Source organism: Prunus persica, chromosome G4, assembly GCF_000346465.2.
Source record: "Prunus persica cultivar Lovell chromosome G4, Prunus_persica_NCBIv2, whole genome shotgun sequence".
NCBI classification, from domain to species: domain Eukaryota; kingdom Viridiplantae; phylum Streptophyta; class Magnoliopsida; order Rosales; family Rosaceae; genus Prunus; species Prunus persica.
The window spans coordinates 22,038,872-22,053,274 of NC_034012.1; positions in this window are offsets into that span (position 1 = coordinate 22,038,872).

Below are 14,403 nucleotides of genomic sequence, written 5' to 3' on the forward strand. Positions count from 1 at the left end.
CTTTTGGTCTTTAGGTGGCTTTGTAAGGGCTTTGCAACTAATGGGATGTTTTAGTTTTGCAATTTCTGCCACTGAAACATCTCTCTCTTCTGATTCTTCTGCATCTTCTTATGATTCCACCTCGATCAGGTGGACTGAAGAAGAAGGGGTTTTGTAGTATGTACCTTTGGAGGAGTTCCTCCTTTGCTGTTCTTCCCTGAGTAACTCCTCATATTTGGATGCCTTATCAGCCAGTTCTGCCAGGTCTCCGAACAACATTCCGTCGAACCTCTTCCTGAGAGAGATTTTAAGGGCAGCTTGGGCCATCTGGATGAAGTGTCTTTCTTCCATAGGGATTCGGCACTTCATTTTGAGCTTTCTGAACCTGGTTATGAAATCTTGGGCCGGTTCATCTTCACTTTGCTTGAGGGCAGCTAGATCACTGATGGTGACTTCTGGCTGAATCCTGTAATAGTAGTCATGGAAGACATTTTCCATCTGTTCCCATGTTTGAACAGAGTTAGCTGGCAGGCTGGTGTACCAGGTAAAAGCTTGTCCAGAGAGAGAGTTGCCGAAAAGCCTTAATTTCAGCAGAGGGTTGTTCTCAATAGCTATGCATTGGACGGAGAACCTGCCTATATGTTCAACTGAGGAAGCATGGGGGTCCTCCCCGTTGAACAAAGTGAAGTTTGGTACTTTGAAACCTGGAGACAGCGGTATCTGATCGATATAGGCTGGGTATGGCTTTCTGTAAGTAGGCCTTTCCCCTCTTCTAGCCTCGGGCTCCATGATTTCTCTGATCATTCTTTGCAATGCTCCTATGTCATTCAAAGCATTGACGGGGGGAAGATTTTGTCCCTGTTCTGGCTGGACGTAATCGATCCTAGGCTCTGCTCTGTATGGTCTGGGTGGAGCTTCCTCCCTGCGCTCTTCCTGCTCTTCTATGTCTGGGTGATTCCTCCAGTTTGTCCCCGGCCTATTCCTGTCATGATTAGCAAAAAGGTTAATCCCCCCTCTGCCTCTTCTCCCTCTTGCGGGTGGAGGGAATGGATTAGGGTCCATCCTTCTGGGTCTATATGGCAATACTGCTGGTGGTTCAGGCAGAAGTGCCAAAGGTTGATCATGCGGGGCCACATGAGGTGGAATGGGCTGAGGTTCTGGCTGGTTCTGCTGAGCTAGTGCAAGGTCATCTGGTCGGGCTGGGGCTTCGTGTTCTTGATTAGGAAGGGCTCCTTCCCTCGGACCAGCCTGAATTTCTCTGTGGTCTGGTACTCCAGCTATCTGTGCAACTAGGGGTTTTCCTGGTATGGCCATGCTAGTCCTGGCAGAGGGCCATAAGGGAGATCTAACTGCTAGATTACAGGATCGGGGTTTGGGATTCTGGCCATGGCGGATTCTCGGTCCTTCCGGAACTGTCTGTTAACCTGCCATTGCATCATGGCTGTCATGTTATTGAGAGTGTCCTGGCTCCTTTGTACTGTGATTTCTTGTCGGAGTACTGACTCCTGTATTTGATTCATCGTTTTGGAGCCAGTCCTGGAACGTCTACTTCCTGTACTGCAGTGGGCAGATTGCCTAGCATCGCTTTCTTCTGACTCGAGGCCTTCCCTGAGAGCCATCTTGTTTCTCTCCATATCTGGTGCGGGTTCTGGCTAGAGCTTCCGGTATTTGTAAATCTGTGAATGATTCTGTCAGAGTATGTATACTGCGAAGTCCCACTGGGCGTGCCAAATTGTTCACCCGTTTTCGTGTTTACTCCTGAGGTGGAAGGGCGAAGTTCCCCACTGGCTTGGAGACCATTTGTTGGTCGACAAGTCAGCTTTCTTTGGTGTGTGAGCGTGCCACTACTAGCAATGTAAATCCTAGCAGACTTCTTTTTAGAGTGGATAACTTGCGCCCCAAGTTACTGACTTCTAAAACAAATGATTGTGAATTTGGGTGAGGAATATCTCCCAAGTAAGTTCTTTTCTTGCCTCAGACTGGTGAGGACTTTCATAATTTATCTCAGTATCAAATGGTTGTTCTGGCCAGAATAGATAATAATGAAGTGGACTGTTTTAGGCAGAACTGCCTTTTACAAAATTAAGAAGGGAGAAATCAACTCTAGAAAGACAAAAAGATGGCTGGAATCCCATTTCTGCCTGGGTAGAAACTTCTGATCCAGGCTGGACTGAGTATGTCTGTGCTGGACTGAGCTGTCAACAACTTCAACTGCTTAGCTTCAGCTGTAAATCGATACCAAAGTTCAATTTTGGCAGAGCTTTAATCTACTTCAAGCCTTGGGAGGCTTTTGAGCGGGCAGAACTGCGGCTTCTTCAGTCTGAAGGGGCAGAAGTGGCTAGACTTGAGGGCTTAATAAGCTGGAATTGCACTGTAAAATTTGTTGAGGTTTTCGTATTTGTGAAAACTCAAACTCTGCTTGCCTTGGCTTTTGCTGAACCAAATTTGTAACGAGAGAGATCTCATTTTAGAAGACTTATTTTTTAAGTCTAAACTTTGGAATTCTGATCTAAAGCTGGTTTCTCTTGGAATCCAAGTGAGCTTTTGGTTGTTTTCTTGTTGTTTGTTTTTTTTGATTGATTGATGAATTGAGTGTCCTCCTTGTCGTTTGCCTACTTCTGCTTTTATAAGAGACCCTCTTAGGGCGGTAGTCTTTTGTTTAGATTTTAATAATGGGCGGTAAAAAGATCTCCTATAATGTAAAGTAGAAGGGATTTTTATTAATCATGGCAGATAGGCTCTCAGTAGTCATCTCCTAAAGCAGTCCCTTCCCTGGTTTCCTGGGTGGCAGATTTTTATTTCAACCAACGCCACCGTCTGTGTGGGCTAAATTTTATGGCGGTTGGTTTTCTTATTTGTATTTTCTGCACAGCTCCCTGTTTCCCGTTCTAATTTAGAAAGCGTGACCCGGGAATTCCTTGGAAGATGGTGTATTGCTTCTTGGAGCAAAATCTCTGATCACAGATGGGTTTTGATCTTCTGCTGGCAGTGTTTCAGAGATGTCCCTCTCATATTTTTAACTTAGTTGAAATTGCTGACTTTTCAAAGTTGAGGCAATCACGTGGGTGTGTTTTTAATTCCTTTGGGTTTGAACCCAACAAAAATTATGGGCTGATCCTTGAAGCCCAAATGACAGTTTGGTCTTTCTTGGGCTGGGGGCTTTGTTTTCGACATCCCGACGTGAAGCCCAATCTGTCTGGATCCTAATTTTGTTATCCTCAAGCTTTTTGGGCTGGGCAGGTAATTTCACCATGGGCCTGTCTTCTGATTTTTGGCGTGTCAAATTTAGGCCCAAACAAAGTCGCAACCGATTGTCCATCACTTGTTGATTTGATTGCTTTTCTACCACTTCTTCAATATGAACACATGAATTTTTTAAGCTAATCCACTTTTGCATAGAAAGATGATGCGGTGAATTTAGTTTGTCTACATGAGGTTGAAATGCACAATGATTCCCACCAATTCTCTTCCAACATTGAAACCCATCAATAGTAAAGGCCGGAAATGATTAAGTTCTATCAAACAAGAAACAAGGAAAACAAAATGCCTTGTTTTTAGCAACTGAATACTCAAGCCAAGAGAATTGGCCAAACCACTTTTTATTAAATCAACGTAAGATTTTCCCTTCTAAGTGGCTTGGATAATCTTCTAACTCAGGTTGACATGGCCCTAAAAGAATATATGCTCTTCGCACATTATCTTGTTCATTCACCGAATATTTGCACATTAGACGACGTAATCCTAGATCACGTTCAAGATAATTGATATTAAAATCTTGATCATCATTGACTCTTTGACTCTCAACTCTTTCAACTTGAGGCTCAACAATGGGAGACTCGGGAAGATTTTGCTCATCACAAATTAGAGTAGAAAAAGAAGTGCTAGGCATCGTATTAGATGATGACCCATCATTCTTTTTCTTAAAAAAAAGAAAACAAGTTCTTTATTTTCTTGGGGCTCGGATTGTGATCCGACATAATAAAAGATAAATAATATGTAGAAATGATTTTAGTCAAACATGTCAACAACAACAAAACTAATTATCATAATATAATCAATGCATTTAATCAAACATACCAACACAACACACAAATCAAACATCTCAACAATACCAACAACAAATTAAATATCTCAACAAAATTCCTAAAATCAAAGCCCTAATTAATTTCAACAAAATCTCCCAATTAGAATTCATTCCTAATTAAACCTTAGAATATTTTCTATTCAAATTAAAGAGCATAAGATAACTAAAAATGAGAGAATGGGAGAAGAATACTTGTTGCCAAGAAGAGAAGTTGCTCCTGCAAAGAAGTTGAGAGTTGAATTGATGGTAGCTGAAGGTTGAGACGGAGAGAAGTTGAAGTGTTGATATTTTGCAGAGAGAGTTTCTGTTATGACTGCTGAGAGCTGAGTCTGCACATGATCCCTTTTAATTTTTGGTTGCTGCATATGTTGTTTAAGTGGGCTAGTTGCTTTCTTCTTTTTTTTGCCAAAATTTTGGGCCTGGCATGAGCCCAGCCAGCCCATAGCTGGAAACGCCACTGCCTCTGCATCATGTCACATTACTCTATTAGTTGTAAATATCTTGAAATTATTTTTGCATCAGTTGTAAAATCTCCTTGATCTTAGTTGCTCTATGATCCTGGTCTATTTTGTAATTACTTTGTAACCATCCCTTGATCGCTTAATACATAACAACTTATTTTTGAATATTTGTAACTATACAATCATTTATATAAATGGAGAAAAAAAAACATCAACACAGTTGGGTGAGGAAATGTAAATCTTATATGGTATCAGATTGCCTTTGATCCTCAAGTGCCTTCCCATCTTATATCTTTATTCCTGTATGGCTTTTTCCAACGCTACCTCCGTACCCATTCCAAAGACAACAACCAAGTCCATTCCTACTCCTAATCAAACAATTCCAATGCCCAATCCTCCTCACTCTCATTCTCTAAAATTCACTCCCATTAATTATCTTCTCTGGACAATACAATTTGAACCTATCCTAATTTCTTGTGATCTAGAAGGTCTCATAGATGGATTTGATGTTGCACCACCGGCAACAATAAGTGTGGGCAATAGTACTTCTCAACCCAATCCAAAGAATCTCAATTGGTGCAAGCGCGACCAAATGCTTCGTAACTAGATCATTGCCTCATTATCTAAAGATGTTCTTCTACACATAGTCCACACTTGAACATCCTCTGAAGTATGGACATGTCTCAAGCAAGCTTTTGGATCCCCTAAAAAGATTCATCTTCATCAATTAAATATTCACCTCCAAAATCCCTCAAATAAGCCAACATCATTTTTTTAATCCTATAAATTCTTTCATTTTCCTCCATGGAGTCTGCTAGCAACTATGTTGCTTCCTCTCTTTTTCATAATCTGCAATATGCATCACATATACAAAATATAACCTTCCAAACCAGAATTTTTTTTAGAGTAAAATCTAAACAATGAATTTTTTAAAATTATGATAGATTTGTGCTTGCCGTAGGGATAAATTTTGGCTATTTTTGATACAAACTCTTGCTAATCTCTCCATTGCTAATAGGTACATTGGTCCAAATCAATTGAACGTTGGTAATGGAAATGGGTTAAGTATTACTCATGTTGGCTCCTCTTCTTTCTCAATTTCTACTGGCTCTTTGAAGGAAACATGCATACAAATTCTTTTAAATGGGATTATAAGCTACAATAATATTGAATTATGCATTCAAGAGGCAGAAACGAAAAAGGAAGTAAGGATGCGAGATTACCCTTGAAGTTCATCTTGGTGAGACCAAGCATTTCACCTTAGGTAAGGTCTTCTTCCTTACTTGATTCTTCTAGGATTTCTTCACAAGGTACCAAAGTAGATATCCTCTAGTTCACCACACCAAATGTTTAGAGACGAAGAGGAGAGCAACGAAGAAAGTGGGGATGCTAGACTCCTTCTCTTAGTGGAACGACTTTTAGCAAAGGTGGAGAAGAGGATTTCTCCTTCTACTCAACACCACAACCTAAAAGCGTAGGAGGCTCAAAACCCTAACATGAGAATAGCCTAAGTGTGACTCATATACGTAAGCCACATAAGTGAGGAAAAAACCCCCACTATCAAAACATGATATGAGTATATTGGGCTTCTCTTGGACTCACTTCAATTTGTATTGTCATACAACACTTATATTTTGGGCCCAATGGGTCCTTGGGTATTTTTCCTTTTAGCCCATAATCACTTTAAACCCAAAACTACTTCATTGTCAAACTAATTTCATAATTAACATATTATTTGTGATTTGTAACCTAACTATTGAGTCCTAACCATTGTTTGAATAGTTTGACTTGGTCAACCATTTTGACTTTGACAATTGACTTTGACTTTTGTATCTCAAGTTTCTTCTTCTTCATTTGTTCCTCTAACTACATTTTTTTTTTTGTGCAATCCGTAGGTTCCATTCAGCGAGGCAGTGAGTTGTCTCAACTCTTCCAAATTGATTGTGAATTAAATCAAACCATTTAACTCTTCCTATTAGCGAATGCCAATTATAATTGAACCTTACAAGACTTCCACAAACCATTATTTACATCTAGCAGTATGTCATGGCTACCCAAGCTAATAAGAAAAGTTGAAGAACCTACTCAAGTTCGAATGACCGTGCTCCTTATTCACATTATTAGGTTATGGATGCTTATGTCAAAACCTTAATTTGAATTATCTTTCTATATGATTATCCTGGTTATGATTTGTAAACATCTTCTTTCAAATCATATCCATTACTTTGCACAAAGTTTTCATCAGTCATATCTCATGAGTATTCTCTATCTTTATTGAGAATAGTGATTCCTTGTTGTACATTCATTTGTCTATATGACTTTATTGAGAGTCCCAAAAACACCTTTAGGTCATGTTTTATAAGATAACTGTATAGTGCTCATGGTACCACTTGATGAAGAAAATGTGCTATATTTTGAAAAACTTATTAAGCCACAACCTAGATTAACCTTCTCCTTTTTGGTTCTCAAGAAAAAGCCTCACAAATGTGGGACCTCTAAGTTCACCACACCAAGGAAGTGATGGAAGAGATGAGTGAAGCCTTGAGAGGAGTTGATGCTACTGAACTCTCTCAAGGGGTGGCCGACCTTGGCTATGGAAGAGGAGAGCTTGATGGTTCTCTTCCTCTTCATACAAATAGCACAAAACCCACTCTTCTAAAGATGCAAAGCGTGTATATATAGCCCCACAAGAAGGAAACCTAAGTCTCCCTGTAGGTAAGACCTGCCCTAGGGTCTCTATTGGGCCTCTTGAGCTTATGTTGTCATCCTACTATGCTGACATATCTTAACTAGCCCAACGGGTCCAAACCCAATAAGCCTTGAGTCCGATTTTATAGTTTATGCTCAAACTACCCTTTTCCCGCATTCTCTTAATTAATTTAATTTCTATTAAATTAATAAGTTAATTCCTATTAAATTAATAAGTTAATTCCTATTAAATTAATAAGTTAATTCCTATTTATAGTCTTTAGGAATTTTACATGAAACTACACCGCCATATTCTCTTGCATCTAATGGAGTAGCAGAAAGAAAAAAAAATCAAAATTACAATGATTTGACAAATGTTGTAATAATTAATTTAGGTGCTCCTTCTAATCTTTGGGGTGAAGTGGTTTTAACTGCTTATTTTGTGTTGAACATGGTGCCACATAAGAAAACCAAAATTACACCTTTGGAGGTGTGGAAGGGCTATGAGCCGAACTTGGGATATTTTAAAGTGTGGGGTTGTTTAGCCTCTGTAAGGTTAACTGACCCTATAAGGCCTAAATTGGGTGCTAAAGCTTACTTGTGTTTTTCTTGGATATGCTTTAAATTTTACAACCTATAGATTTCTTGATATGGAAAATAATGTTATTATTGAATAAGGTGATGTTTTCTTTCCTGAAAGACAAATTTCCTTTTAAATCTAAAAATAGTGGGGGTCAACAAAATATTTTATCTTAGCCTAGTTTGTCTGCTCTTAGTTTACAAGTTGAAGAAAATATTGGGATTGAACCAAGAAGGAGTAAATGAACTAGAGTTCAAAAAGATTTTGGCTCATAATTTTTTTTAATGTTGGTGAAAATCAACTTCCTTACAAGAGGCTTTGTCATCACCTAATGCAATTATTTGGAAAGATGATGTGAATGATGAAATGAATTCAATAATTTCTAATAACACTTGAAAATTGGTGGATTTTCGATCAGGTTTTGAAACTATTGGGTGCAAGTAGGTCCTGAGAAAGAAACTCAAACAAGATGGAAGTATTGATAAATTTAAAGCCATACTTGTTGCAAGGGACTTTAAAAAAAGAAGTGATCTTGATGTCTTTATACTTTTTCTCCAATTACTAGAATAACATCCATTAGATTGTTGATTGATTTTTCTTCAATTCATGATTTGATTATTCATCAGATGAATGTGAAAACACTTTTTTGAATGGATAGATGAAGAAATTTACATGGATTAGTGCTAAGTTTTTCTTGAACCTGGCCAAGAACACAAAGTGTGTAAGTTATTAATGAAACAAAAAATTTGCTTACGAGCCACTTTGATATGAAAGATCTTGGTGAGCCTAATTTTATTTGGGTATTAGAATTACAAGAACTTGTGATGGTGTTTTTCTTGATCAATCACACTATATTGAGAAAACTTTGATAAAATATAATTTTATTGATTACAAGCATGTATCTACTCCTTTGACTATAGCGTCCATTTATTTCCGATTGAAAATGAAAATGATGTGATAAATTAAAAGGAATATGCTAGCATAATCCTTTTAATTGAGATATGCGACTGATTGCACTCGACCTGACATAGCTTATGCAGTTGAAGTACCTAGCACTTTTATGAGTAAGCCAGGTAAAGAGCATTAGCATGCCATAGAAAGAGTTTAGAAATATATTCTTGGCACTAAAAATTATGGATTATTTTATAAAAAAAAATACCATCCAGTACTTGAAGGTTTTAGTGATGTTGAGTGGAACACTTTATCAGATGATTCTCTTTCCACTACTAGATATATTTTTACATTAGGCGGTTGTGGTATTTGTTGGAAATCAAAGAAACAAATAATTATTGTAATTCAACAATGGAAGCTAAGCTCATTACTTTGGCTACAACTATTGAAGAAGCAAACTGGTTGAGAGTTCTATTGTGTGAAATCCCATTTTGGGAGAAGCCAATACCACCTATTTTGATTATTTGTGATAGCACTGCTGCTATTGGTATGGTAAATAACTATTGTTATAATGGTAAATGACAAGACCCAACCCGGATTCTCTCTCAGAATTCGTGAAGAGCCCTGCTTCTAGTCCGACATCAGGCAGATGTCGAACCCACTTTACTAAAAAGCCCTTAGCCCCAATTTAAACTGATAAACTATTCGACTTCTACCCAAATTTTGATAGAATCTCCCCTGTAACTGGAATATTTCCCAATTTAAAGTACCTGCAAAACAAGTGCCAAAATAAACCCAACTTCCAGCGTGCACAAAGCAAAGGCACGCACAACAGTTAAGACTACTGAAATGGGCTTCATGCCCTCTACCTAATCTCAAAATGAGCATGCATAGCAACTAAAGATTAAGTTTACAACCCAGGGAAAAATAAAATGTATAGAGTGATAGTAGCACACTACTATGGAGCGGATAATGATGATGCCTTGACGTAGTGGTCTCAACCTCAGCTATCTAGAACCTAGGGGGAGGGGCAAAACAGAAAATGTGAGTGGACAAAAACAAGCGTTAAACACCATTTGTATTCAACATAAATAACCCTTCAATTTTAGAAAATAATATGAACTTGTTAATTTAAAATATAATCATCAAAAGCCAAGATCCTTTTTCCCGCAACTATACTCTTGTAAAAATACAATATGCTAAGTAATTTTTCAAATATCCAATCTCAATTCCGAACTTCATTTCAAATATTCATACCTGTGCAGAGTACTCCCAATGCACATGCTCAAGCAACCTCAACCTGAAAATAAATCCACATATACCAATATACATATATATATATATATATATAGACACACACACGTTCACCACATCAAGATATGTACCAGGGGAAAAATCCAACTGGGGGATTGTTTGTTCTCAACCACATATCGGGATCCTGCATCTTACATGTGGCTAGGGATGAGCAGTCCAACTGGGGGACTATTGCTCCCTAACACGTACGCCGGGACTTACATCACATGTGCGGCTGAATCCAGTCATACGCGTAGACTAACATCCTAACACACCTCCCGAAAAGTATATGTATGCCCTGATGGGTCCCAAAGACCAACTTTAATTCTTTTCCATAATTCCATCATCCTTTCCATATCGAACGAGGGGAATATACAATAAATGGTGTGTAGTCACATAAATCCCATATCCCAAAATATATCCAAATTCCATAAACATAACCAATATCATCATAGTCCGAAACCCAAATCCATATACTTTAATAATAATAATAATAATAAAAATCCCTGAAAATCCCATATCACATTGTAAAACCAAGACTAGCCCGATAATAAAATCTCATAATCTCATTAAGCCAAAATAACCAATTTTCCAATCAAATCACGTTTATGCAAGCAATTCTATGTTTGAAAAATAATTTTCATTTAAAAACAAATGTTCACTCACAACAAGTCCAAAGCTAGCTCAACTGTGAGCGAGTTCCTCCTGAGCGATAGATTGCGTCTGGGTACCTATTTGAGAGAATAAACGGACTTAATTAATAAACGTACCCATTAATGAACTTTAACTCAAAACTCTAGTTCCCGGGTCTCAAAGTGTGCCCAACCCTTAAGAAGGTTTATAGGGTCATTCTAGCACTTCTCGAAGGATGAGACGGTCTCGGAAGACTCACGATCAACCGAATGGTCAAACTTTCCATATTGGTTAATCAGGCCCGTGGCACCCACGACCTCCGATTTTCAATCCGAAAGTTCCTATAGGTCCAACAACGTCTACTGATCAAGTTTCAAAGATTTGTCTCAATTGAGCGGTCGAATCTAAGCCAATTGCACGATCGGACAGAAATCGTTTCGCCTATTTAGAATCATTGATTCGAAGTATCCGAGACTCCGATTCTCGATCCACAAGTTTCTACTTGATCCTAGAGATACATGGAATAACATACTTGAAATTGGAACTGATCGAACGGTCCAAACCTATCGAACCCAAATATCGCATAATGAACGCGATATTCTTTCGATAGTCAAAAGATAATCAAATTCAAATATGAGCATACTATCATGCTCAGGACGATGTGGGGATCATTCTAGGTTTGAAAACAAGTCACCGGCACAAAACCCACCCTTCGCCACGCGCCACCGCAGACTGGGTGTCTTGAGAAAATTTCGACTACGGACAATCTCAACCAAAACAAGCAATACATATACCAACACGTTCAAACTAACATAGGGAACAAGTTTTGTTCTTGAATCAGGACCAAAAAGTGAACGGAAATAGATGAAAACACGACCGAACCTTTGGCCCTATATTGGTGTTTTGACAAATTCCTAAAACTTCAAAATTAACCCAAACTAACTACATAAACAGGTAGAGCACAATGAGGGGATGAAGTTTCATACCTGGTTCGACGATTTTGGCCATTGGAATCGCACGAACACCGCCGGTGAGGAAACGAGGGTTTCGCTCGGTTCTAGCCCAAAATCGGGACCAATCTTAGAGTTTTGAAGGTGGAAATGGATATGGATATGTAGAGGAGGAAGAGACGAATGTTTTGTGGGTCGTGGCATAGCCGGGGGTGGCCGGACTGAGGAGAAAACTTAGGCCAAATAAGCTGTCTCTTTGGCGAAGGATGAGAGGGTTGCACGAGAGAGGAGAGAGATAGAAATTCCAAAAAAAAGGAATATGATCTATTACTTAAATTGGAACTTTGCAATATTTACGATTGTGCCACTACACCGTAGATAATAACTTCTTTGTTTTAACTCCGAATTGAGCCTGCCGCGTGTCTACAAACTCGTATTCACGAGCTCTACGCAACAGTGCTACTTAATTCTCCAAATTCCTTTCCGAACAAAAAGTGACTAAAGTACCCCTACTCCCAAGGGCAAAAAAGTAATTACACAATTAAATAATTAAATAAAAATAATTTGTTGGATTGGGGTGTTACAGTAAATCTAGAACCTATAAGAAGAAAATACAATATTGTAACCAAGACCTTGGCAATGGAAAGGGTCTGAAATACATCAAGGGGGATGGGATTGAAGCCCATACAATCATGAGCCATGTCTGAGGTTACCATAGTTGGTAATTAGAGATCCTAAGAAATGAGTTCAGTGGGAAAAACGAATCATATGATGGTTGTTAAGCGATGCACTATTTGTTTGCTCATCCTTGTGGTGTAAGTGCATCAATCGTGTAATGTTGTTGGCGGTTGAGTTTATTTAAACTCTTAATAAATAATGTAGCTCGTATGAGTGGGATGTCATACTTACAAGAGCATCCTTAACAGATTTTACGTATATGAGTGCGAGAGTGAGGCCGCTCTCTCTTGTTCTCAAATTACACTCATTGAAACCAAGATCAGCACAAGGTCGTAACGTGCTAGCTATTGAAGCTCGTTTCTACACATGAATTCTTATGTGTGAGCAGTAATTCTTATTTTCCCTTAAGAAGTTGTAGTTCAAGTCTGAGACCACTAACTTTGGAGTAGGAATTATTGTTTTACTAACGGAAATTCAATGCCGAGTCACACCTTCATAATGCATAATGATTCGTCTTTGGATGGTATTTTCTAATTTTGTTTGTTTTCCAATTTTTTTTTAGTACAATCGATTGGGGGAGGGGGTTTACACAAATCTTCATTGGGTACCTGGAGGTTTCAAATCTCTACCCACATGGGTGGTTTGTACAAACAGTGTTGAGAGTGCTTGAGTAGTGGAACAATTTTAATGATAGGTCAGTATTAATTTTGAAAATACAAATGTTAGATGAGAAAAGGTTGGTTGAGTGATGGGCGAGTAGATGGAGTAGTTGCACTGAGGAGAGTGAAGAAGCTTCAGGTGGCACTCAAGTGGGCTCAACTTTTACCTTCCGTGTGGGCCCATTTGGGCTCAAGGGGTTCTATCTAGGTCTATAAATTTGGAGACCTCTCTAGCAAGGCCTCGTCATTTAGAGCCCGAAATCAATGCCATTGGGGATGCCTTATTGGTCTTAGGCTATATATTTGAGATCCCCATGGTGGTTGAGTCCCAAATATAGGCCCCAATGAGGAAGGCCTAAGTTCCTACTCACTACTAGTAAAATAGGAAAAGACAAATCCCAAAATGGAGTCATTCCAACGACTCGATCACATCCAATCCAACAAACAATAATAAGTGAAACTCCAAGTGTCAATCAAACGATTAGATTTTACGAATCCGAGCAATACCGTTGTCCTTGTAGCAACAAGGGGTAACTTTGGGTCGAAAAAGACCTACCATCGCTGCATGGCCTAAGTTCCTACATACTCCTAGTATAACAAGAAACAACATATCCCAAAATGGGGTGGATCCAATGGTCCGATCACATCCAATCCAATGACCTTAATAGGAGAAACTTCAATCTTCGATCGAACAATTGGATTTTGCGAATCTTAAAATAGCGTTGTTCTCGAGACAAAAATAGGGTAATTCTGAGTCGAAAATGCACCACTACTAGGTGGCCCATCCACTGCCACACAATGGTTCTTGGGCGGTTTTCGATGACGAAAAAACTCCAAATTACCGGTCAACTCTTACACCAAAAGATCAAGCACGATGAGAGGGACAACTTTAGTTCTTAGGTGGACAGAAAACAATGACAAAATTGGTTGAAAAAGCATAAAATCGTGTAGTTGATCTGAGCTTTTTGAGCTCCCATTGATTGGTATGGCCACCAATTGGCTCGGGTAAGGTAGGGGTTTTGAAGAAGGGGAGAGAGACGAACCTTCAACAATAAAAATGTTAGAGAGCAGTGGTATGAGCAAGCAGAATGACGACAATGAAGGTTTTAGTTCATGGTGGCCGTTGGCTAGGTTGTTTCCCGATTTGAACTTGCTCACTACGACGCTCTCTGAGGTCGGTAGTTTGAGGAAAAAGATAAAAGAGGTGATGGATAGTATTTTCCGACCAAGACAGTGGCAGTTGTGGCTTCACAATGGCATTTATCACCAATTAAGACAGCCGCAATGGGATAGGGTGCTGTTTGTGCGAGAGAAATGAGGGAAAGAAGGGGGTATGATCAAATTTTTAGTCTTAAATTACAAAAATACCTTTAGCAAACAAATCCTCCTAACTTAATCACCAAACTCTGATTTGAATGATACATATGCAATAAAGTGGCAAGTCCATGGATTACGATACATATGGAAAGCAATCTAAAGATGTTAGATTCACGAGACCTTTCCATTA